This window comes from Lontra canadensis, unplaced genomic scaffold (assembly GCF_010015895.1).
Source record: "Lontra canadensis isolate GAN:19392208 unplaced genomic scaffold, GSC_riverotter_1.0 scaffold14, whole genome shotgun sequence".
NCBI classification, from domain to species: Eukaryota; Metazoa; Chordata; class Mammalia; order Carnivora; family Mustelidae; genus Lontra; species Lontra canadensis.
Genome location: NW_022631008.1, coordinates 7,526,156 through 7,538,589, shown reverse-complemented (window position 1 = coordinate 7,538,589; position 12,434 = coordinate 7,526,156). Strand labels below are relative to the sequence as shown.

The 12,434-nt window shown below is 45.3% G+C and overlaps 1 protein-coding gene and 1 pseudogene across 3 annotated transcripts in view; one reads left to right on the top strand and one right to left on the bottom strand.

Annotated features, from left to right (window-relative positions):
* The window catches only part of ANKRD6 (ankyrin repeat domain 6), a 186,466-nt gene extending 177,083 nt beyond the window's left edge, over positions 1 to 9,383 (bottom strand). For 2 of the 3 annotated variants that reach the window (XM_032858110.1, XM_032858117.1), the window contains exon 1: positions 9,210 to 9,383. The gene's annotated coding sequence lies outside the window, so the exon portion shown is untranslated. Of the gene's footprint in view, positions 1 to 7,600; positions 7,618 to 9,209 lie in introns of those variants that run through there. The other variant, XM_032858112.1, reaches the window with a different exon arrangement.
* Positions 9,384 to 11,410: 2,027 nt separating this feature from the next.
* LOC116868204 lies at positions 11,411 to 11,916 on the top strand (annotated as a pseudogene).
* The last annotated feature ends 518 nt before the right edge of the window (positions 11,917 to 12,434 follow it).

The following is a 12,434-nucleotide window of genomic DNA, read 5'->3' as shown; positions in this document are numbered from 1 at the left end:
ATTTATTTATTTGACAGAGAGACCACAAGTAGGCAGAGAGACAGGGGGAAGCAGGCTTCCCGCTGAGCAGAGAGCCCGATGTGGGGCTCGATCCCAAGAACCTGAGATCATGACCTGAGCCGAAGGTAGAGGCTTAACCCACTGAACCACCCAGGCGCCCCTATTTTTAAAGATTTTTACCTGATTTATTTATTTTGGTTTTTTATGTAGGCTCCACGCTCAACATGGAGCCCAACAAGGGGCTAGAATTCATGACCCTGAGATCAAGACCTGAGCTAAGATCAAGAGTCTGATGCTTAACTGACTGAGCCACCAGGTGCCCCTATTTTTCTGATTGTAAACATAATATATGCTCATTGCAAGGAGTCTTTACAGTTCCCATAAAGATGCAGGAGGGAACATCCCAGTCCTTCTAAAACTCACCATCTAGAGGAAATTTCCTTGTATATCAGATTCCTATGGGACTTTCCTAGAATTAGAATAAAATGCAGGAAAAAAAAAAAAAAAAAGAAAGAAACTGAATATTCTAACTCACTGAAATAAGAATATGATTTTTTTTGAACTTGGAAGCAACTTTTAGAATAACATGGCACTCTTGGTTTATACTGTAGAATGTGAATACACAGACGTCTTAAAAAAACACCACACCCTGGGGCACCTGGGTGGCTCAGTCCCTTAAGCATCTGCCTTCGGCTCAGGTCATGGTCCCGGGATGGAGTCCCATATTGGGCTCCCTGCTCAGAAGAGAGCCTGCTTGTCCCTCACCCTCTGTCCTGCTCATGCTCGCTCGCTCTCTCTCTCTCTCTCTCTCAAATAAGTAAATAAGATCTTAAAAAAAAAAAAAAAGATACCACACAGGAAGCTACTGATGTTCATACTGAAAGGAAATCATCAGGTTACATCAAGTTAACAATCTTAATAGTTCCCTTTGTTTCACAAACCATCAGGTCAACTTGAAGACTTCTCTCTCTAAAATTATGGGAAAACAGCGTTGCCATTGTGAATATGTATAATTTCACAGACCTGTGCATTTTCCAAGAAGTATGTTGGGGGGCGCCTGGGTGGCTCAGTCTGTTAAGTGTCTGCCTTCGTCTCAGGTCATGATCCCAGGGAGCCTGATGTGGGATCAAGCCCCACATCAGGCTCCCTGCTCAGTGGGGAGCCTGCTTCTCCCTCTCCCTCTGCCTGCCGCTCCCCCTGCATGTGCTCGCTCTCTCTCTGTTGAATAAATAAATAAAATCTTAATTTAAAAAAAAGAAGTATTTTGGTCTGATCCCCTTATTTAGTGAAGAAAAAACTGAGATTGAGAAAATCAGAGTATCTAGAGCTCCAGAGTGAGTTGGTGGCCAGGACTATCCCCAGTTTCCTGATGTCCATCAATGTTCTCCCACCGTCTCCAAGGTCCCAGGATCTGCTCCTCCATCTCCCGCTGCTCACTTAACCCAGCCAGATGATATGAGAGAAGATTCCTAAAGCTAATGTGGAAAAGGTCACAACCTCAATAGAACTAAGTTCTATATTCATCTTTCATCTACTTAATATCTGTAAAAAAAAAAAAATCAACCTTATTCTACTGTATCTATTCATTTTAGGAAGATTTATTAAAGCAGGTGTCCTTTATAAAAACTAAAACAAAAGGTCTTGCTTGTTCCTGTTTAGCGCTTAAGATTAGTTTACTTTGGGCTACTTCTCCATTCTTGGTTACTATTTACTGTTCAGTCCACTAAATTCACTTTTTAAAAAAAGAATATTTACCATCATGGGTAGAAATATTTCCCATAATCTCCATTCTTATACCAAGAACAAGTCATTGATGTAAGAATTCAGTCCATTCAGCTACCGACAAGCGCCCAAATTTAATGTTTTCATCTTTACATGCCCTTTCCTAGTTTTTCATAAGAATACTAATGTCAAGCATATCCCAAGAACACTGAATTCTTTTTTTTTTTTAAGATTTTATTTATTTATGTGACAGAAATCACAAGCAGGCAGAGAGGCAGAGAGAGAGGAGGAAGCAGGCTCCCTGCTGGGCAGAGAGCCCGATGCGGGGCTCCATCCCAGGACCCTGGGATCATGACCTGAGCCGAAGGCAGAGGCTTTAACCCACTGAGCCACCCAGGCGCCCCAGAACACTGAATTCTAATAGTTAAATAGATGCTCAAACTTTCTAATTTTCAATCTTCTTTTAATTTTTTTAAGTAATCTCTACACTTAATGTGGGGCTCAAACTCACAACACTGAGATCCAGAGTTGCATGCTCTATACAATGGGCCAGCCAGGCGCCCCTCCATTTTCTTTTCAGTTAAAGAGTAAGAGACAACAAAAGGAAAAACAATTCATTCTAATTAGTTTTATTATCCATAATGTAGTTTTCTACTTTGTACCCTAAAACCTTAAGATATTGGGTATTAAATATAATCAAACCAACCCAGGGAAAGATTTGAAAATCTTATTTCTTTTTTTATTTAAAAAAATTATTTATTTGAGAGAAAGCGCGCACACGGTGGGAGGGGAAGGGCAGAGCAAGAGAAAGAATCTGAAGCAGACTCCCCACTGAGCATGGAGCATTGAGCCCATTAGCTCAATCTCAGGACCAGAGCTAAAATCAAGAATCAGATGCTTAACCAACTGAGCGACCTAGGCATCCTTTCTTTTAAAAAAAAAAAAAAAGAGAGAGAGAGAGAGAGGAGAGAGAGAGAGAGAGCGAGAGAGAGAGAGAAATTCTGTTAAATGAAAATGATGCTGACAAGTATATGGGCATTGATGTGGTTTTTAGAGTGTTGTTGGGGTCTGGAGCCAACAGCCAAGAAAGACTTCTTGAGACATCTTTGGTGCAAAAAGGTGATTTTATAAAAGCACGGGAGCTTGGACCCATGGGCAGAAAGAGCTGCACTGGGGTTGTGAGGGTGGCAATTATATACTTTCAGGTTGACAGGGAGTTAGGGACAGAACAAACCTCCAAGGTATTTTGGAAAGAAGGTTTCTAGGACCTGAGGGGGCCAGCCATTGTTCGGGAAGGTCATTTATTGTTGTTAGTAAACCCTCAGTCCTGAGACCCTTCAGATGTGTATCAGTGGGCAAATGCTTGAAGGATGATTCTCAAGATATAACTGGGGGGAAGGGGAGAATGTAAGAGATAAAGGGAGCTTCCAAAGGAATTTCTATGTATTTAAGGTAGACTCACAGGATCCTGAGGGGGTCGGGCTAAAATGGCCTTTTGCCCTCAGCAAAATGTTAACATCCAGGTAGCTGAGCTCCCAGTGGGAGGTCACTCTGCCTTTTTTTTTTTTTTAAAGATTTTATTTATTTATTTGACAGAGAGAGAGAGAGAGAGATCACAAGTAGGCAGAGAGAGGGGGAAGCAGGCTCACCGCTGAGCAGAGAGCCCAATGCGGGGCTCGATCCCAGGATCCTGAGATCACGACCTGAGCCGAAGGCAGAGGCTTTAACCCACTGAGCCACCCAGGTGCCCCCACTCTGCCTGTTTTAAGGACTTGTCAATGGGCTGGAAATAGTAAGGAAATTTAATTTTTTTCTTTTGCCTTTGTTTCCCACATCAGGCATCAAATGGAAAAAAAAAGAGAGAGAGAGAGAACAATTAGTTAAGAAGAATCAAAATAGTTTCTCCCACACACATACATTCCCCAAAGTTTACAAAGAAATTAAAAGCCCTCAACCTTAGGAACTAGGGGCGCCTGGCTGGCTCAGTCGGTAAAGCATGTAACTCTTGACCTCGGGGTCCTGAATTCAAGCTCCACATTGGGCATGGAGCTGACTTAAAAAAAAAAAAAAAAGGAATCAAAACAAATAAAAATTGTATCCAGTAGTATTTATGTCTACTTGGAAGCATCATCACCTACGGTTCTGTACAGGTTGCTCAACGATAAATGACAGAAATGAGCAACCATAAAAATAAAAAAACTACACTATAAATATCACTTTTGGTATACTATATATTTATACACTATAAATATCACTATTGACTGTCTTCTCACAGATTGTCAAAGTATCACCAGCTTCTAACTTAGGCTTAGGGTCTGAAAAATGAACAGGACACGGGAGTAAAGGTCTCTTTCCTGAAAGACACCATGACAGCCATGTGTGACATCTTTATTCAAGTCAGCCGTTCCTTGGAGGATTAGTAAGTACCACTTACTAATGGACAGGAATTGGCATGGGATGCTAATAAGTTTAATAAAACTATTTCATCTGGAAAGAGTATCTGCCTCTCTATGCTGTAAGCACATGTAAAAATTAAACCCTACTCGAAATATCTCCAGGTTTGTAATGGGCCAGGGAGGAAGAACTTCCTCTGCCCTGTGTTCCTTCTAGCTGGACTTAGAATCAAATTGACAAGAGACAGCTTAACAGGAGAAAATAAAATGTAATAGGCATACTTAGGGGGAATCCACACAGACAAGAGATTCCAAAGACTTAGGGACCCAAACAAGGCAATCTGAAGCTTATAGGAGCTAAGGGAAAAGGTAGGGGCCAAAGGGAAGAAAATTCATGAGCCAGAAGGTAAAAGGAGATGTTTGGGAAAATAAGATGTTCCATTATGCAGATGAGTTCCTAAAGAGGACCTCTGTTAATACTTCTCTTCCTGTTGCAGTCTGACCTTTCCAGTTGTAAATTTAGGCAGTTATGGGGAAGCTGAGCACCTTTGCTGCATCTGCTGGGTTTCTAGTACTCTTTTTTTTTTTTAAGATTTTATCTATTTATTTGACAGACAGAAATCACAAGTAGGCAGAGAGGCAGGCAAAGAGAGGGGGAAGCAGGCTCCCTGCTGAGCTGAGAAGCTGATGCGGGGCTCGATCCCAGGACCCTGAGACAATGACCTGAGCCAAAGGCAGAGGCTTAACCCACTGAGCCACCCAGGTGCCCCAGGCGCCCCAGGTGCCCCTCTATTACTCTTAACCAGAAACAGTCTTTATACCATTTGGGGGCAGCCTGCCCTGGGCCCTACAAACCCAGGTCCAAACTTCCCAAGACCTAAGACAAAGTACTTCCCTCCTGAAATCAGAAATCTACGGATCCTTCTCCTTCCAATCAGTTACGACTTTCTCCTCAAACCTGGGCACTTGTTGCCAAATGAAAATGAACATTCCAAACATAGGTCTGCAAGTCAAAAATGTACCATGATGGCACACCAGAATTTGCTGTTTGAAAAACGATAAGGCATTTTATATTATGAACCAACTACTTCATAATTTATTTGCTAGGATTGAGATTTTAAGCCCTGTCTTCCCCCCTCCCCACCCCGCCACTGGCTATTCTTAAATAGGGACTATGATATATGTACCTATTACGGGACTATTTAGTACTATTTAACAATCATAAAAGAGCATCATTTCTTGAGACGGTTATATTCCAGGCCCCTTACAGATGCTTCTGTGTACATTATCTAGTTTAATCCTCTTAATGACCCATCCCATCTTATGTGGAGGAAAAAACCAAGATTTAGCCCACTCCACACAGTAGCTTAACCTGGGGCTACTTCAGGCAGACTGACCCCTTCTTTAATAACTGCTCTCTCCCCAGAAGAAGGTTTTACCTTAAACCAACAATGCCCAAACTGAGCACCAAGGCACTCTGGATACTGCATCAAATTCACAAGGGCAACTTCAGGATATTTCAAAGTTTTGAGGGAAACAGTGTATTCAGCACGTTGGAAAATGCTGAACCGACCAACCAGAATTCAGTTGCAATGTCAGGTCACTTTATGCTCCTATCGATGACATTGTACACATCTTTGCAAAACCTGGGTTTTCAGTGGGTGCCGTGATAGAAAGCGAGTACTACAGAGAAGTCAATGTGGAACAGGAAATGAGAGCGGTGCAACCCAATCTATTCCCAAGATTTAGGAATTGGTACAGGCACACACATACTGCTTGTGATTGGGGTTATTTAAGAATGATATAACAATATTTTTTCTCCCAGCTTACGTGTATTTTTTTAAAAAGATTTTATTTACTTATTTGACAGAGAGAGAGCTAGCAGGAGCAGGAACACAGGCAGGGGGTGTGGGAGAAGGAAAGTATGCTCCCAGGCGATCAATGCAGGGCTGGATCCCAGGACCCTGGGATCATGACCTGAGCCAAAGGCAGACACCCAAAGACTGAGTCACTCAGGTGCCCCAATTTTTTTTTAAATAGCTTCTATGTTGTTAGGACATTAATACTTAATAGGTTGTTTGAACCCAACTAGGACGAACTACTTAAAACTACAGGCACTGTGAAAAAATTACTAAGATAATAAGGGAGCCATGAACCAAGTTTAGGAATCTTTTGCCTTAATCAAGAAGTGACAAAGTTACGCAAGATTCTCCAAGGAGAGCTGTGTGACCCTGCAAAAGTCACAAAGTCCAAAACGCAAACGTAATAACCAGGAAAAGAAGAATTTGGGTTAAAACCATTTTTAAAGGTTGCTCTCTGTCGGCTTAATCCTTCAAATCCCACACAATGTTCCCCTGGATAATTTGTATTTTTAAAAAAATTTCTCAAACATATGCACACAAATTACTGTTTTTTCATTCTTAGGGACTCAAGCAAAGCTTTTAAAAATTATAGCCTCCAAGCTATGTTGGAAGAGACTGAGCCTCCCCTGTATAGACAGAACACACCCGCAGAGCCTGTGCCAAGGAAACCTGGGGAAATCCTTGAAAGACAGACTACCACCTCCCCAGTATTCCCAGAGACTGTCAGCTTTTTTTGTGGTTTGCATCCCACTCTTAATATCCTGCTTTTAAGTTCAATAAGAATACTCCAGGTTATTGTGAAAACGCTTGTTTGGAAACTTCCCTTTCACAGAGCTTTTTATGTAGCACATAACGTGTGAAAAACAAGAAAAAAAATTAACACAAATCTAACCAGTGCTTCCTTCCAGGCAGAAGGAGGGCTGGAATGTCAATGTCATGGGGAAAGATACCGGGGGGGGGGGGGGGGGGGGCCTCCAAGGTGCTGGAGATGCTCTAGTTCTTCAGCTGGGTGATGAGTACTTAGGTGTATGGGTTCCATTCTTATTCTTTACACCGGAAGTGTAGTTTGATACTTTGTGTAGGTATATTTCACTGTAGGGATAGGGACACCATAATTTCTATGTGGTAGGGCCACCAGAGTGACAGTATGCATTGTCTCTAAGCTGAGTTGAATCACTAGCCATCAGCCTCTACTTGGGAGTAAATGCTTAACCAGAGGGCTCTGGAGAGGATGTCAGGTTTAAATGGGAAATTAGGTTAATTTTTGGTACAATCACCAAAAAACATGGAGTTAACAAATTAAAAGTTCTCTTAATATCATATTTTTCTCTTCATATAAATATATATATACATATATATATGTTTTTATTTAAGTAGTCTCTACCCAGTGTAGGGTTCCAATGCACAACCCTGAGATCAAGAGTTGCATGTTCTTCCAACTAAGCCAGGCAAGTACCCCTATATATATATAAATATATATTTATATGTGTATTTTTTAAGTAAACTCTACACCCAACATGGGCTCGAACTCACAACCCTGAGATCAAGAGTCACATGCTCCACTGACTGAGCCAGCCAGAGGCCCCATTAAATGAGCATTTTTTTATCCCCCTTGGTTCCTACCTTCCAACAATGTGCAGCTAGTTGTTTTATGGTGTCTTACTCTTCTTCACCCTCTGCAACTCTCCCCTCCCCACTTATGACCAAAAGGGTAGAAAACTCTTCCAATTTTAATTCATGTCCCTAATTAAAAAAAAAAATTCATTTGCCATATGCTAAGCACCTGCTAGGGATGGCAGAAGGAAGTTAAACATGTACGGTTGCACCTCCTACATGCAAGAACAACAGGTTGCTATTGCTCTTCAAGGGGTGGGAAATATCTCCTCAGAGACAATCAGGGCACTTGTGTACTACTGTGGACCCAGGTGTGCTTGTCTTCATTGCCAAGTTCTTTCCACTGACATTGGCCTAATAGACATGACCTACACAGATGAACAGGTTCTCCTCCAACAGGCTCACAAAAAGAATGCCTAACATTCAAGAGCACCATGCCAAGCATTTAACTTACCTTTCATTTAATCTCCACAGTACTACCCAATTATGTATAATACACCCAGTTTACAGTTTTAAAAACGAAGTTTAAGGAAATGGGTTTTCCAGGCTGGTCCAAGTGCAGTGGTGTTTACAATTAATTGATCGCAGCCAGTTACACATTTCTTGGTTCCTTCTCCGCTCCTACTGATTCATTTGACTAGCAGAAGGAAGGAAGAAAGGAAGGGAAGAAAAAAGAAATGGAGTTTCCAAAGTCACACACCTAACAAGTGGTGGAATCGAGACACAATCTCAGAACCCCAAAGCAGATCTCCACCATTGAGCCATCTCAGTGTGCCGCAGGGAAAACATTCTTGACCAGCTTTATGAAATTCAAGCCCCTCTCCTGTCACAAATACTGCTCCACACTTCCCCTCACTGTCCCCAAATCTACCGTTAGCACCGCACTTAAATCCCCAGGACGAGTGTAGGTAAACTGGCGTCTGCCCTCAAACCAACATGCCTCGCTTCCTCTGCCCGGACCCTGGGAGATGCCTCTTGCTAACTCTTCCAAGAGCTTAATTCCAGCCCGGGCGGACCTCTCCGGGACGGGAGTCCAGCCCCACCCTCCCGGGTCTGCGCCTCTTGGCAGTCCTCAAAGGGGTAAGCGGGGGGGCGGGGGGGAGAGCAGGCTGCTGGCGCGTGCGAGCCGAACCCGGTCCCTCTGAGGCCGACCCGCAGGCCCAGGGGCGGCGGAGAGCGCAAGGCGACCAACAGGGACCCTCCTTTACTCCCGCAGACCCCCAGCCACCGCATCCGGGAGAAATACCCGGTGACCCCCGCCCCCCTACCACTACTTTCCTCAAACTCTGAGCTCACTGGAGAAAGAGGAGGGGGACGAGCCAAGACGACGAAGTTCTCCACCCCGACCCAAAGTTCTACACTCCAGGGAGGCAAGGGAAGCAAAGCGATCAGAGAGGTGCCCCAGGAAGACCCCCCCGCTCCGGTCTCGGCTTTCCGGAGGCCGCAGGGGAGGGGGCAACGCGCTCCCTCTGGGTGTCCTTCCCAAGCAGTCTGCGACCTGGGGGCGCCGAGAGAGCAGCGCCCCCACCCCCGACACCGGGAGGTCCCCCGGGAGTGGGGGACGCTGGCCCTCAGATGTAGAGGGGTCTCGAAGGAACCCAGCGAGGTCGCACCGTACCTTTCCCTCGCGCGCCGGACGTCCGCGCCGCAGGGACCGCTGCCGGCGACAGGGTGGGGGGCGAGGGGAGACGACGGGGACGGGTTCCCGCAGGCTCCGGCGGCCCCTGGGCCTCGGCGCCGCCCAGCGCCGCGCCTCTCGCCGCCCGCTCGCCAGGCTGCGCCCCCGGCTCCCGCAGGTTACCTGTGGCGGAGCTCGCCGCGCCCGCAGCTCTCTCGGCCCTGGCCCCGCCCCACCCGCGGCTCCTAAAGTGGGGACGCAGCGCCGCGCAGCGGCCAGCGCCCGACACTGCGGGGACCTGTGGGAGGTGGAAGGCCCTGGGGCTGTCCCTGGGTTTCAGGCCTCTCCCAGCTGGGGCTGCTGTCCCTCCCTGGTCCGCGGAGGGTCCTCCTTCTGAAGAGTGGGAGGAAATGGGGCTGCGGTGTGGTGAGCTTTTCCGCGCACGGTTGGCCAGGAGGTTCCTTGGAGGGAGTGGGGAATTGGGAGAAAACCATCCCTCAGCCTGTGGCCAAATGGATATTTCAGTATGTTCTTTGCTCGCTTGACTGGAATGGCTCAGTGGGAGCTCAACAGTGATGAATGAAGCAGACTCATTACAGCTGGAAAAGGTAAAGAAGCCCTTGTTCCAAAGAGCTGGTTTGTAAGTAGCTCTCAGAACCATCCCAGATGATACAGACAAATGCACTGAGCATTCCTGACTCCTGTATTCAAATCACACCATACACACCGTTAACTTGGTCTGGTGTTGTCTGTTTTTCTCAGTTACTTCTTCAGCACCTAGAAGAGTTCCCTGAAGATAGTGAGCCTTAATAAAGTGAATGTGTGAATAAATGGAACCTCATTCAACCTTCCGAAGAAGCATGACTGGAAACTGCCACCCCAACACAGAAGGAGAGGGACACGGAACCCTAGAAAGGTGTCTCAGTCTTACCAAGGTTTGGAACAAGCTTATTTTGAAGCCGATTTTTCTGATCTGCTTTGAAATGGGCCTGGTTTCCGTAGGTAAAGAAACGTGATGATCTCCTTCTTTTTCTTAATGTATTTGTCTCCCTCGCTCTTTCAGGGAGCATCAGGTGGAGAGATCCAAACTCAGGCCAGGGAGGGTGAGTGCTAGATTTTCCTCTACAATTTCAGAACTTCCCCATCCCGTTGCCATGGCAGCAATCTTTCTTGGCAGGGCGTGAAACCTCTCCTGTGTGTGCTTTGACCCTCTTCAGGGTTGTTCCCATCCCTGTCGCTCTTCATCTGGAGCTGTTAGAACCCATTTCCTTTCCCTGCCCATTGGTAGCTCTGGATTTCTCTCCAGGCAACTCACCCAGTGAATTACAGGTGAACCTCCAAAGTCAAGATACATATGCATGACTTTTCAACCTGATCATTTCTTTCTTATATGTGTCCAGATTAAAGAGTTTTCTTAGCCGTTCCTTTGAATAATCGTACAGAGATAAAGAGTGCTTCCTTCCTCTGGGAAGCTTTTATAACATCACCATAAAGTCGAAATGAGATGGAGTTTTAAGTTACATTTGTGGGCAGTCGGAGCAATCATGCATTAATTCTGCTGAAAGGAACAGAAAGCTGGCCCATAAAACATGTGAATGCTCCTGGAAGCCAACTGGTCCGCAATTATTCCCAGGCTTTGACTAGTGGGAATTCCTGGCAGAGGGGCCTCGTGAGAGCCAAAGCAGACAGAGGCTGAGCTGCCTGGAGATCTTGTTTGCTCGTCTCCAAGAGGGCACACAGTCTTTGGAAAACTAATGAAAAGAGACTCTGAACCTCCCTCTATATGAGGAAGGCTCCCAGCCTACAGTCCATTCTTGTACCTCTATTCAGCTCAGTCAAAGCCCGCCTCACAGATCCACCTCACCACACCCTCTTTCTGCTTCATGAGAAGGAAGTCCGTTCTGCCAGTGATCGTTTCCCTGCTTTCTGAGAATCTAATCTGCTCTGGCATCCAGCAACATTTCTTTCATGAGTTGACTGCACTAGCTGTCATTCGTGCCATTAGCTTCAATTTGTCCTTCAGCCCACCATTCTGGCTTATAACCCCGCCACTCCCTGAAACTACCCTTGCTAAGGCTTCTACCCAGGGAAACTTCCATGGGCCTCTCCATGATCATATCCGCCTTCTCCTCTAGAGGAAACCACCATACTAAATTCTGTATTATCTTTTTCGGTTTTCAGCTTGGAGCAGGTGAAGGTGCAACTCACTTCAGTCATCCCGAGTGCAGGTTCCTCTGACAGCAGCTGTGCCCACCATGCCACCTACGTTTGACTCCAACAAGACCAAGGTTGTATACCTAAGGAACACTGGTGGAGAAGTTGGTGCCATGTCTGACCTGGCCCCTGAGATTGAACCCTTGGGTCAGTCTCCAAAAGAGTCTGGCACCAGTAATTGAAAGATCTGAGGATTACAGAGAAACTGACTATTCAGAACACACCGGCCCAGATTGAAGTAGCACCTTCTGCCTCTGCCCCAATTATCAGAGCCTTCAAGGAACTTCCAAGAGACAGAAAGAAGCAGAAAAACATTAAGCACAGTGGACGTACCAAATCTGATGAGACTGTCAACATTTCCCAGCATATGCAGCATTGATCCTTAGCCAGAGAACTCTCTGGAATCATTAAAGAGATCCTAGAGACTGCCTAGTCTGTTGGCTGCAATGTTGATGGCCGCCACCCTCGTGACATTGTAGAGGACATCAATTAAAAAAAAAAAGAAGTTGCCTGTGTGTATTAATAACTCTGTTATCACAAATAAATGTATCCCTAAACACAACATTGTACAGTTTTGCCTAGTTTTAGACTTTTTGTAAATGGAAGCAATCTGGGAGAGCGTAGGTGGCTCAGTCAGTTAAGTGGCCAACTCTTGATTTCAGCTCAGGTCATGATTTTAGGATTGTGAGATTGAGCCCCATGCAGGACTCTGCACTCAGCGGGGAGTCTGCTGGAGAGTCTTTCCTTCTGTCCTCCCCTCTCCCACACTCTTACCCCTGTTCAAGTATGCAGCAGGCACTCTCTCTCTCTCTCACTAAAATAAATAAATGAATCTCAAAAAAAAAAAAAAAAAGAATCATTCTGCATTCTTCCCATGCATTTTGCTTTTCTCACTCAGGATTCTGTTTCTGAGATTCAGCTATTCCATTTCTCTGCTATATAGTGTTTCATTGTAAGAAGATACCGCAATTTATTTATCCAGTCTACTTTTGGACATTGGGTTGGCTCCAG